Source organism: Octodon degus, unplaced genomic scaffold (assembly GCF_000260255.1).
Source record: "Octodon degus isolate 3935 unplaced genomic scaffold, OctDeg1.0 scaffold00356, whole genome shotgun sequence".
In the NCBI taxonomy this organism is placed as follows: domain Eukaryota; kingdom Metazoa; phylum Chordata; class Mammalia; order Rodentia; family Octodontidae; genus Octodon; species Octodon degus.
The window spans coordinates 98,608-110,101 of record NW_004524932.1 but is presented as its reverse complement, the minus strand read 5'-3'; the positions used below and the strand labels follow the sequence as shown (position 1 = coordinate 110,101).

Here is an 11,494-nt window from a genome sequence, read left to right as displayed (position 1 = left end):
TTAATTATGCAAGTTTAAGGAATATTACGACACACTATGATAAAATTTACAAATGAATCCTAATCTCAGTGGGAGAATAGTGTTCACTTTTTTGAGGAAAATACATTTTAGCAGCAATTAAAAAGAAAGCAAAAACAAAGCATTCCCATAAATAGAATTGTGCTTTGGAAGCCCTCGATATGAAGGCAGAAGAAGATTAAAGGGAAAGGCCAATCTGAATGAATCATGTTGAGAAACGCAGAGAGGAAAGCGAAAGCCTTGCTTGTCTTAGAGGTATTAAGAGGCAGGCAAATCAAATATGCTGAGATTTATTCTAAGAACAATGTAAAGCCATTGGTACTTTTAGAAAATGATCTGATTTATATTTTAAGAAAAGATCAGTAGAACATCTGCCCTGGTGAGTTTCTTAGTAAAGTCTTATCAGACAGATTTTCCTACAGATTAAAACTCTAAACTCTAAACATATCACAGAATGCAATGCCCCAAAGATACTGAATAGTGAATAGCCACAGACAGATTTTAGTAGGCAGATATGGCATTTTCAGTTTTTATTGATTTTTAATCTCAAATAGTCCTCATAAAATGATTATGATTACAAATGACTACAAAAAATATAAATCAAATTACCTGCCATTATTTATTATGATTACTAGGACAGAATTTTGTATACTGTTGAATAATTGAGTTTATTATAAAGTTCAAATTTAAGAAAAATATTTACTCACTATATATTATGATAATTATAACAAAAATTTATGTCAGTTACAATGTTAATATAAATAACTGTTAGGCTTCTCAATCTGTCTAAAGTATATTTTTTCATTTATTTGGCTGCAAAACAATAAGCTTGATATGGGTAAGTTGTTTAATTTGACTTCAATAACTTATTTAAAACAATATTCACATTTCTAAACAAAGAAAAATTAGTATTAATTATATTAATGATTTCCTTCCTAGAAAACATAAATAATAGGTTGAGAAAATTATTTCAATCAAGAACTTCAAGTATAATTAGAATGTACAACATTCAGTGTTGAAAAATTAACATCAGCTATTTCTAAGGAAAAGATATCCTAACTCGCATCTGACTTCAATTCAAGTGGTACAATTTCTTTCATAAAATACCTTATAATTAATATTCCAATATAATTTGGGTTAAGTGAATGGTAAATTTAGGATACATACTTCTTTATTCTAACTTCACTAAACTACGTTTTTTAAGTGCATGGTAAGTACACAACATTAAAGGATAGCTTTCCATTAACTTTCTTCTGTGGTAGACCTGGGTGATCTAAACACATGACAAATCTTTAATTTAATGAAATAATAAGCAATTTTGTACATAAACGTATGCTTACAGAAAATAGCAAAGTCTTAATGTGATGCGCCTTAGAACAGATTTCAAAGTATAACTGTTTCATTTGCAAATATATTCTGTTTTGAATGATGCAAGATGATTACTTGCTGAGTAATTACTGAGAGAACATTGCTATTCAAAAATTAATTATACCGCTATTTCCTTGTAAAAATAGACACATGGATGTTCAAAGCCAAAGAAATTGAGTGCAAATAATGAACATTAGGAAAGAATACTGGTCCAGAAAGACTGTATTTCTCACTTGTCCTGGCAAGTGAAGGATAAATGAAGCTGGAGGAAATAACTCAATACAGCATCTGTCTTCAAAGTAATGGATCATCCCTCCCGGGAAGTTTACTGGACCCATTTTATGTGCATTTGGCACTACATTAACTCACTGGCTTCTCAAGTCCAATTTGGGTCTTCCTATTTTTATGGGACATACATTTATACTGAAGTTAAGGAATTTTATTACCTTGTTATTCACAAGACCCTGATAACTACTGAGGAATCTGACAGAATCTAGTCATTGTAAAATCTTCAAATAATTAGCATCTTATCTTGCTTTGAATTATTAAGCCATAGACTGCATTGGGTTGATTTGAGAATTAACATTAGTTACCTTTTAATTACTTCAAAGGTGATGACTCTTAATCACTTTGCATTGGAACTTAACATAGATAAGCTCTCAGATAGACAAAGATTATGTTACATAATTACTAAATTAAAAGAAAATAGAAGAATCAATTGTTCAAACATATCTTGACATGAAAATTAAGTTTAAAAAGTGACTTGAGATTAAAAGTAATTCATGTGAGCTAATATTTGAGAAAAAAATCATCCCTGTTGTAGGAGAATAAGACTGCCTAAAAATAAGTAAGTGCATTTGAATTAATACACTTTTAAGTAATACTTCATTTTTTGTTTTCTTTTTAGAGAGCAAGTTACCCATAATACTTTTTTACTTCTCTGGATGGCAAACAGAAAGATGCATATGAACGGCAGTTTGAAACTCTAAGGTAAGTACAGTAATGTCTTCATCGGGAAGTTCATGTTGATGGCAAATGAAACAAGATATAACTCATGAGAAGAGTGAGGTAATTAACTCACAATTTTTACCCTGCTAACAAAAGTGGCTGAAAATAATTGTTAAACCAGTATCTTTAGTCTAATGAAATGTTGTACTCTACAACGTACAGAAAAGCTATTTCAAATTGGCAATATGATGAGTTCCTCTAAAACTAATCCACAAAAAAGATGACAAATAGCAATAAGGTCCATCCCTTTGTCCTCTTCGATCCATCTTTTATCATTCTCTTTGTCTCCATTTTGCCTCACTCCAGAGAGAGATGCAGTTTGGCATTTGAGCTTGAGTGTCTGGTTTATTTCATTCAACATTAAACTGCACGAACGAAAACAAGTACTAAAACATAAATAAATACATGAATGCAAAAGAAAATTACTACGGGTGTAACCAGAAGAGGCATTCAGAAAGGAAAGACCAATAATATGCTTACTTTGGAGGTAAAGAATTTATAAGCAATACATAGTCTAGGACTCAAATGTGGAACTACTAACAGCTAACACATTTGAAGGCAAAAATCAGGGCTGAAAGCCCCACTGTGAATTTTACTTTTTATCATCCTGGTTATTAATAAAACAGAGCTTACACTCATATACTAAGTGATTATTTAAATGTTATGTTAACACTTTAATGCCCAGCAATTAAATTAAATTTTTATACATTATAGTCTTGTCACTTTTAGTGAGAATATTCACATAGATTTTATGTATATTACTGTTATTTTATACTAATCTAAGTTGTTAGATATTTTTAATGTTGTGTTTTAAAATAATTCCCTCTCAAATCGAGATTAATACATTATAAATCATTCTTTCTTTTATCTGTTGGTGCACTTCATTTTTCAAATATATGTGGGGAAAATGAATTAATTGGATGAAGAATTATAGTATACAAATACATAGGTTCACCATAATTTCCTTCGACTTCTTTTATTATTATGAACGCTAAAGCTTTAAAATGATTTCAGACAACATGGGAAATAAGAAGAAAGTGTAAAAAAGGACAAGTGTGATTAAGAGACATTACATAGAGAGTAAAAAATACAGTAGTAACAGTGCAAAAAGACAACTATAATAAGCTTGTGGGACAAATACTAGAGGAAATTTAAGGATGGTATCGTTCAGTTAAATATTTATTCTGTCTGATCAACTCACCAGCTTCATTTACTTTTAATATCACATTGTTATAAGCACAAGTGCTAAGAAATACTGTACCAAGCCTCACACAATCCTCTTTGGGGCTAGAGGATTGCTTCTAGTGCCCTGCAATTGCTTACTACGGTTTGATATCTAAGAGTAACCAGGCAGCAATAGCGAATGCCATTGTTGTCAGGGATATTTTCTCACAAGAAAATTAATCAATAAATAATGAAATTGGGTACTTTTGTCTCAGGTTATGAACAACATAACTCAAAATGGACTGATTTAAACATAGGGTGTAAAAATAGAAAATAAAAAAACCCTAAAGGGGAACATAAGGGAACTGTAACGTTAATGTTGGCGATGACCTATTGTACGCAATCTCCAAAGTACAAGTAACAAAAGCAAACATAGAGAAGTGAGAAGAAATGTACTAAATGCTTTAGTGAATCCAAAAAAAAGTCAACATATTACAAAAACAAACTATAGAAGGAAGAATCATTTGTGAATTATTTATGAAATAAAGGTTAGTTTCTAAAGTATGTAAGCAACACAGACAATTTAATGGCAATAAATAGCACAATAGCTGAGAGGCAAGATGTCGTCATTTTCATTCTTTGTGCAAACGTGCTGAGAGGAGCATGAGAAGAAGGGCCAAGATGCTTCTATCAGCTTCTCAGAGTTTTCTAAGAAGTGCTCAGGGAGGTGGAAGACCAAGTCTGCTAAAGTAAAAGGAAAATTTGAAGATATGGCAAAGGCGGACAAGGCTCATCATGAAAGAGGAATGAAAACTTACATTCCTCCTAAAGAAGAAATGAAAAAGAAGTTCAAGGATCCCAATGCACCTAAGAGGCCTGCTCCGGCCTTCTTGTTCTGTTCTGAGTATTTCACAAAAATCAAAGGAGACCATCCTGGCCTCTCTGTAGGTGATGTCGCAAAGAAACTTGGGGAAATGTGGAATAATACTGCAGCAGATAACAAGCAACCATACAAGAAGAAGGCTGCTAAGCTGAAGGAAAAGTATGAAAAGGACATCGCTGCCCACCGGGCTAAAGGAAAACCTGATGCAGCAAAGAAGGTAGTGGTCAAGGCTGAAAAAAGCAAGAAAAAGACGGAAGAGGAGTACAAGAGGGAAGATGAAGATGAAGAGGAGGAAGAAGAATATGAAGAGGATCAGTAGGATGAAGAAGAGGATGTTGATGAATAACTTGGTTCTAGAGCAATTTTTTTCTTATCTATAAAGTATTTATTCCCCCTGTACATAACTCACTTATTTTGAAGAAAAAAAAAATTGAAAGGTAAAGCTGTGTAAGATTTGTTTTTAAACTGCAGAGTATCATTTTTTTTGTATGGTTAACACACTACCAAGCACTACCAAGTCCTGTTTTTTGTTGTTGTTGTTTCTTTTTTCTTTTTTTTTTTTTTTTTGTGGTACTGGTGTTTGAACTCAGTACCTTAGGCTTTCTAGGCAGGCACTTATTCCTTTGAGCTATCTCTCCAGCCCATGGTAGTATTTTTCAATAGCCACTAACCTTGCCTGGTACAGTATGGGGACTGTAAATTGGCATGGAAATTTAAAACAGGATCTTGTTGGTGTACAGCACAAATTAGTTACATATGGGGATGGTAGTTTTTTATCTTCAGTTTTCTCTGATGCAGCATATATGAAATAATTGTTCTGTTAACTGAATATCACTGTGTAATTGCAAAAAAAGAACATGTTGCAACAGTTTTGTTGACATTCTGAATGCTTCTAAGTAAATATAATCTTTTTTATTAGTAAAAAAAATAAATGCTACACCTGCTATAACATATTATGGTTGGATTTTATTTTAAGAAAAAAGTATTCATATGAGTTAGTCTTTGTGTGGTAATTAATACACTTCTGGGTATTTATACACAATCACTAAATTAAAATTATCAAAGAAACATTTACATTCTTATGTTCCTGCTTCCTTATTTGAAATTTTTTTTTATTTGAAATTTTTAATTGTCTTACTTTTTTCTGCAACACAATACCTAAGGAAAAAAAAGATAGAGTTTTATGTTGACTAATGTCAACAATGTTAGTTTTATCAGAATAGAAATGAATAGCCATTTTTTATCTGTATACTCAAAATAGGATAGATATACAGCTCCGTTCTCTTAATTCAATGAATAGAGAAGTTTGTTATAATGTGTTTGTAAACAGGATATCACGTCTGCATCTTGTACAATGAATAACCACTAAAACAATGTGCAATGTATTGATTATTGAAAATGTGCTAGTAATCAGTCATGAAACTGTTTCAGTGATATTTGTTTCTCAATAAAATAATTAAATAAAAACAAACAACAAACAAAAAAGCCCAGGAGGGTAGAGAATAAAGCACTTTTAGCTTCATTCCTACAGCTGCACTTTCTGCCATTTCATGAGTTCTGTGTGAAAAACCTAAAAAGGAAGATTTCAAGCCATGCTGGGGGCAAAAGAAAAGTTGTGTGGTCTGTGACTGGGATTCAGTCTTGCTTTGGTCTGATTCATTCCTTATGAAATAAAAATCTTTAACCCTTGCCATTTCACTTTGCAATTATATAACATTTTCACTTTAGGTCTATAGGTTTCAGAGCTAAAACTTTGAAGACTCAAAACAGTATTTGCTTTCAGCTTTGGAAAATGCTGAAACTGATGTGGCATTTGAGGAGGCATTATTTTAACTTGGTTGTATCTGAGATAGTTGCATTATGCTAATCATAATCATGAATTTGTGTTTACTGTCATTATAAAAATGCTGTGGTGATTGACAGTGGGTGGTCAAGTTTTGACACCCAGCTGAGCTGACCCAGCATGGTGTTGAGTGTGTGAGGCCCTCATGAGGATTGTTTCAGGTAGCTTAAGAGGAATAACTGGAGAAGCTGTTTGAGAAGCTGTAGGGAGTTGTTGGTTCTCATGGAGGAGCTGGCTTTCCTCATGAATTTGGCTGTCCTCATCATTAAAATAGGTCAAGGCCTTGTTGTTGTCCCTGAGAATGGCTGCAATTCATTTTGGGGGAGCTCTGGTCCTCATCTTGAGCATTTCTTCCTGGCTCCAGATGGAAAGGGGGTGCGCATCTCAGTCGTCTGGTTTGGCTTTCCTCAGGGGAACTCAGCTTTCCTCATCCTTGGAGGAGCTCAGGACCACACTGTTGCTGAGGATGGCTGTGATACTTGTCTGGGAATGCTAGTTCTTACCTTGAGCATCGCTTCCTGGCTCAAGTTCAGACCCTCAGCCTGCTAGCACAGACCTGCATCCTGATGGCACAGACTTTCTAATTTCCACCACTGACCTTTGGACTTTCCCAGCACAGACCCATGAAACAGGTTTGAATGAGACATTGTCATGGGCTCCAGGCCTCTCGTTGGACTTGTTGGAGTGACTGTTATGAGCTCTAAGTCTTTAGTTCAACTCAAGCAGGACATTACCATGGGATCCAGGCCCTCATCTAGATTCTTTGGCCTTTAGACACATTTTCTGCAGTCTCTGTATATGATTCTTCAGGAAATTAAAATAATTGTATAAAACATGTGGCAGGCATTGTATTTTTTCCCCTTGCAAAACCCTGAACTATAGTTTGGTTAGTGAAGGGTCAAGGAGATAGTTCAGTGGTGCAAGCGCCTGCCTGCAAAACCATAAACTATAGTTTGGTTAGTGATATATTTATCTGTCAAGGGGTGGGGTTTGTGCAGCACACCTCTGAGCATTTCTGAGTGGGTCATGGAGGGGTGACTTTGTGTGCTCACACTGGCCCTTACTCCTTCCTTCCTCCATGCTCTCTTCCCCTGTTCTGCTTCTTGGCTGCCATGAACTAAGTGCTTTTGCTCTGCCACAGACTTCTTCCATGATGACCATAAGGTGGACATAGTCAAACATGGACAAAATTCCCCGAAACCATGAGTCCAATTCAATTACTTCTCTTTAATGTTTGTGGGTGTTGGGTAGTGTGACTTAGAGCTGGCATAGGTGCCTTATAGTGCTAATCTGTGTTTGCCCTACTTAACATACCTATGTTTTATAACTGTAACTCACTAATGTTTCATACAGGTAATTCTTCTTATAAATGTTTCACATCCACCAGAGAAAGAGGAATCATGTCATCAAGAAACAAAATATTTTAAGAGGAAAATATAGCTCTTCACCATTGGTGTTTATTATATGTGCCTTTACAAGTAGTTAGCAATGAGTGAAATATATGTCAAAATTGGTTATCTAAGAGACAACTCCTACTACAATTTAGGATATAGCCATGTTAGTGTACATAAGCAGAGACCAAAAATATGAGAAACATGGAACATTTTGTGTATCCCACATTAGCTAAAGGGAAAAATGAGTTCCTCCTTTAAAGGAAATCCTAAATTCCCACAGAAATGAAGAATACCTGATGAAGCCAGAGTTCATAGGGAGTTGAAACAGGAAGAAAGGAAATAATTAGATTTTTCCTAGCTTAGCACCACCATTCCAACAACACTGGATGTCTTCACTAGTTTTAAAACGGAAGAAGCTATTCTTGGGATACCAATGATTAATATAACTTACTGTAGCATTTAATACAGACATGAGCTCAGATTGCTTGGACAATAAATATTTGCTGAAAGATTTACCAATTCTCATCACAATGGAAAATGTTTGCAGGATGTGTCTTCTATGATGGAAATTCATGAGGCTGACACCAATTATTATGAAATAATCGCATGTGTGTAGAAAGCATATGCCTCATAGGAATTCTTTTCATCAGGGTTAATTCTTTAGTATATGTGACAGAATAATTTTCAAAAGTATATTTTTGAAGAAGGAATCTAGAGGCAATGGAAACACAAAGACCATATCTGCTGAATATGTTTACCTATAAGGAAGAGAAGTATAAGGACGTTAAAAATCACGCTGTAAGATGTCCATGAGAAGAAATAATGTAAAAATATCACCATGCACTTATAAATGGTGACTGGAATCAATGTCCGCTGTTTTTAGAAAAGAGATATAAAGGATCTGGAAAGACAGAAAGTGTACATAGTTAAGTTGAGCTCAGTTGTTGCTCTGGAAAGGAAAGTGAAAATGAGAAATAAACAATATAGTTACAATTAGAATGAAAAATACCATGGACTGCACACATGTGCCAGTGTACTCCAGGGTTAAAGTATTATGTAGGAAATAGGCAATTTTAGAAATAAATAAAATCAGTGCTTATAAAGTTCAGAGAGGCATGTTTGTATGGGTTAAAGATCTCATTTTCAAATGTGTTTTTTTTTTTTTTTTGTCAGCAGATAGGTAACAATGAATTAAATTAAATGTGCTTGAATCTACATCTCTAAATGTGTTATTTCTACATATACTCATATATAAAATCTTTCCCCAATACCAACCAGTCCTAATACCTTCAGTTACTAATTCTAATCACATAATGACAATTTGTTTTAACTCTCTCAGAAATGTGCATTCAGTGAGATTTTTACAATGTTACTGCCAACCATTTTATCCTGCATATTATTATTGGCAGATAGCATGATGCTCTACAAAGAACTCCTCAAAACTGACAGTGAATGACTCCTAGAACTAATAACCAAATTCAGTAACATAGCAGAATACAGTCAAAACTTAAAAATCAATCTTGTTTTATACAATATAATAAATTCACTGAGAGTTTAATGAAACAGTACCTTTCAAAATAGCATAAAGAATTAATCTATTAATGAACTGAGAGACATCTAAAATGAGAATTACTGTATCTGCAAAAGAAGTTTGAAGGATATATACAAAAATTGAAACATATTCTCTATTCTTGGATATGAAAATCCAATATAATCAAAATAACTTAACTTCCAAAACTGTTAAATAGATTTAATGTAATCCCAAACACAATACTAGATAATATTATTCACAGAACTAACAAAAACAATCCTTTACAATTTTGCTTTTATTTTAAGGAGAATATAAATAATAAAAAGCTAAAAACAATATAAAATTTCAAAATTAAGATGATAGTAATTCAACAATTGTTGTTATATTGAATATTGTTGGCTTCAAGGTAGTTGTTTAGATTGCTAGATATAAGCATGCAAAATTGCAGACACATAGTAATTCCTGGAAATTCAGCAAAATAAGAGATTATCGTAAACTGATCACCTATGAAGGAAAGCCCATCAGAATCACAGCAGATCTCTCAACCCAAACCATTAAATCAAGAAGAGCTTGGAATGAAGTATTTGAAGTCCTGAAAGAAAATAACTTCCAAACCAGATTGCTGTACCCTGTCAAACCATCCATCAAAATTAATGGAGAAATACAATACTTGCATGTCAAAGAACATGAAGAAGTTCATGGCCAGGAAACTAACCCTACAAAGAATACTGAAGGATATCCAAAAAGGGATAAAGACGACCCCAGTTCCAAGAAAACAATGCAATGGAACCATGAAGAACAAGCAATTGAATAGAGGGGGACAAGACGGAACCAACAGCAAGACCATAACGTAGCAAAAGCAATCAAAAAATTCATATGGAATGAGAAGAGTCCCTGAACAGCAAAAATGGTACCCCGTGTTGCCACTGAGACCGGACATGGTGGCACAGGCCTGTAATCCCAGAGCTGGGGAGGCTGCAAAAAAAGAGGATCACTGTGAGTCCAAGTTGCATAGTGAGACCCTGTATAAAATACATTTTTAAAACAAGGTACTGGGGAATAAAGGTAATGTAGAGGCCATTACCATCCTGAGCTCTAATATATGCTACAAAACTACAGTGATAAACCATCATGATATGGGAAAAGTAAAATGAAAGTGTAAAAAGATTGCTTTTGTTAGTTCTGTGAATGAAGTTACTTGTATTGTGATTGGGATTGCATGAAGTCTGTTTAACAGTTTTGGAACTTTTAATATCTACAAAAATTATTCCTTAAGTGTTTTCATAGATGTCCTCTTTCATTTCAGCAGTGGATTATGTTTTTAAATAAGTATTTGTGACATATATTGTCATATATAAAACTGTTGCTCTTATTTTTAAATGAACAGCTTCAGAAGGTTATCATGACACTAAATTTAGAGCAGTCTGAACTCATTTCATGATGTTTTAAATTGTGCGATCAAATTACATTTATCAGTGATCAACTCAATTAAATATTTACTACTTTATTAACATTACATTATAGAAAACAGTGATTATTATAAACTTGGAAAATTATAAAAATATAATACATGCTTAATTTTTCCTAATAAATTTGTGGTTCCAATTTGTTTTTGATAAAATTTGTAAAAAACTTGTTTCAGATGAATGACTTATCTCCAAATGTAGTTTTCCTAATTTTACATAGGTGCACACAAGGTTCTTGTAGAATGTAAATATTATTACCTTTTGTTTTTTTTTGGAAAATAGGTTATGTTCCATCACATAGCAAGATCCAGATCTTTAGAATGTGTCATTAGGATTGTATCCTTTGTTGCAAAGGATAATGTGATACCAAGTGAAATTGTGATCTTAATTTAGAACAAAGTAAATCATTATTTATAAATAAACTGCATCTTTCTCAGAAAAACGTATAGAGACTGAAGATTCCTCAAAAAAAAAAAAAACCCTAAAATTAGAATTCCATTTTACTCCATCATTCACTTACTGTGCATATTCCCAAAAGACGTAACGACATTATGCCACAGAGATGTACACAGACCCATGTCAAGGGCAACAAAATTCGCAATAGTTAAATATCAAAAGCAGCCTGTACGTCTATCAAAATATGAGTGAATAAGGAAAATGAATGCTTCTCTGCTATAAGAAGAATAAACTTGAGTAATTTGTGCAAATGCAGATGCATATTGAGACCACAACAGTAAGTGAATTAACTCTGACACAGACACATAAAAATCACATGGTTTCGTTTATATGACACTCTCTTTCTATTATATATAGATATAG

The 11,494-nt window shown here is 33.5% G+C and overlaps 1 pseudogene; it reads left to right on the top strand.

The window, feature by feature from the left end:
• The first annotated feature begins 225 nt into the window (after positions 1–225).
• Positions 226–4,787, top strand: LOC101577170 (annotated as a pseudogene).
• Positions 4,788–11,494: the final 6,707 nt, after the last annotated feature.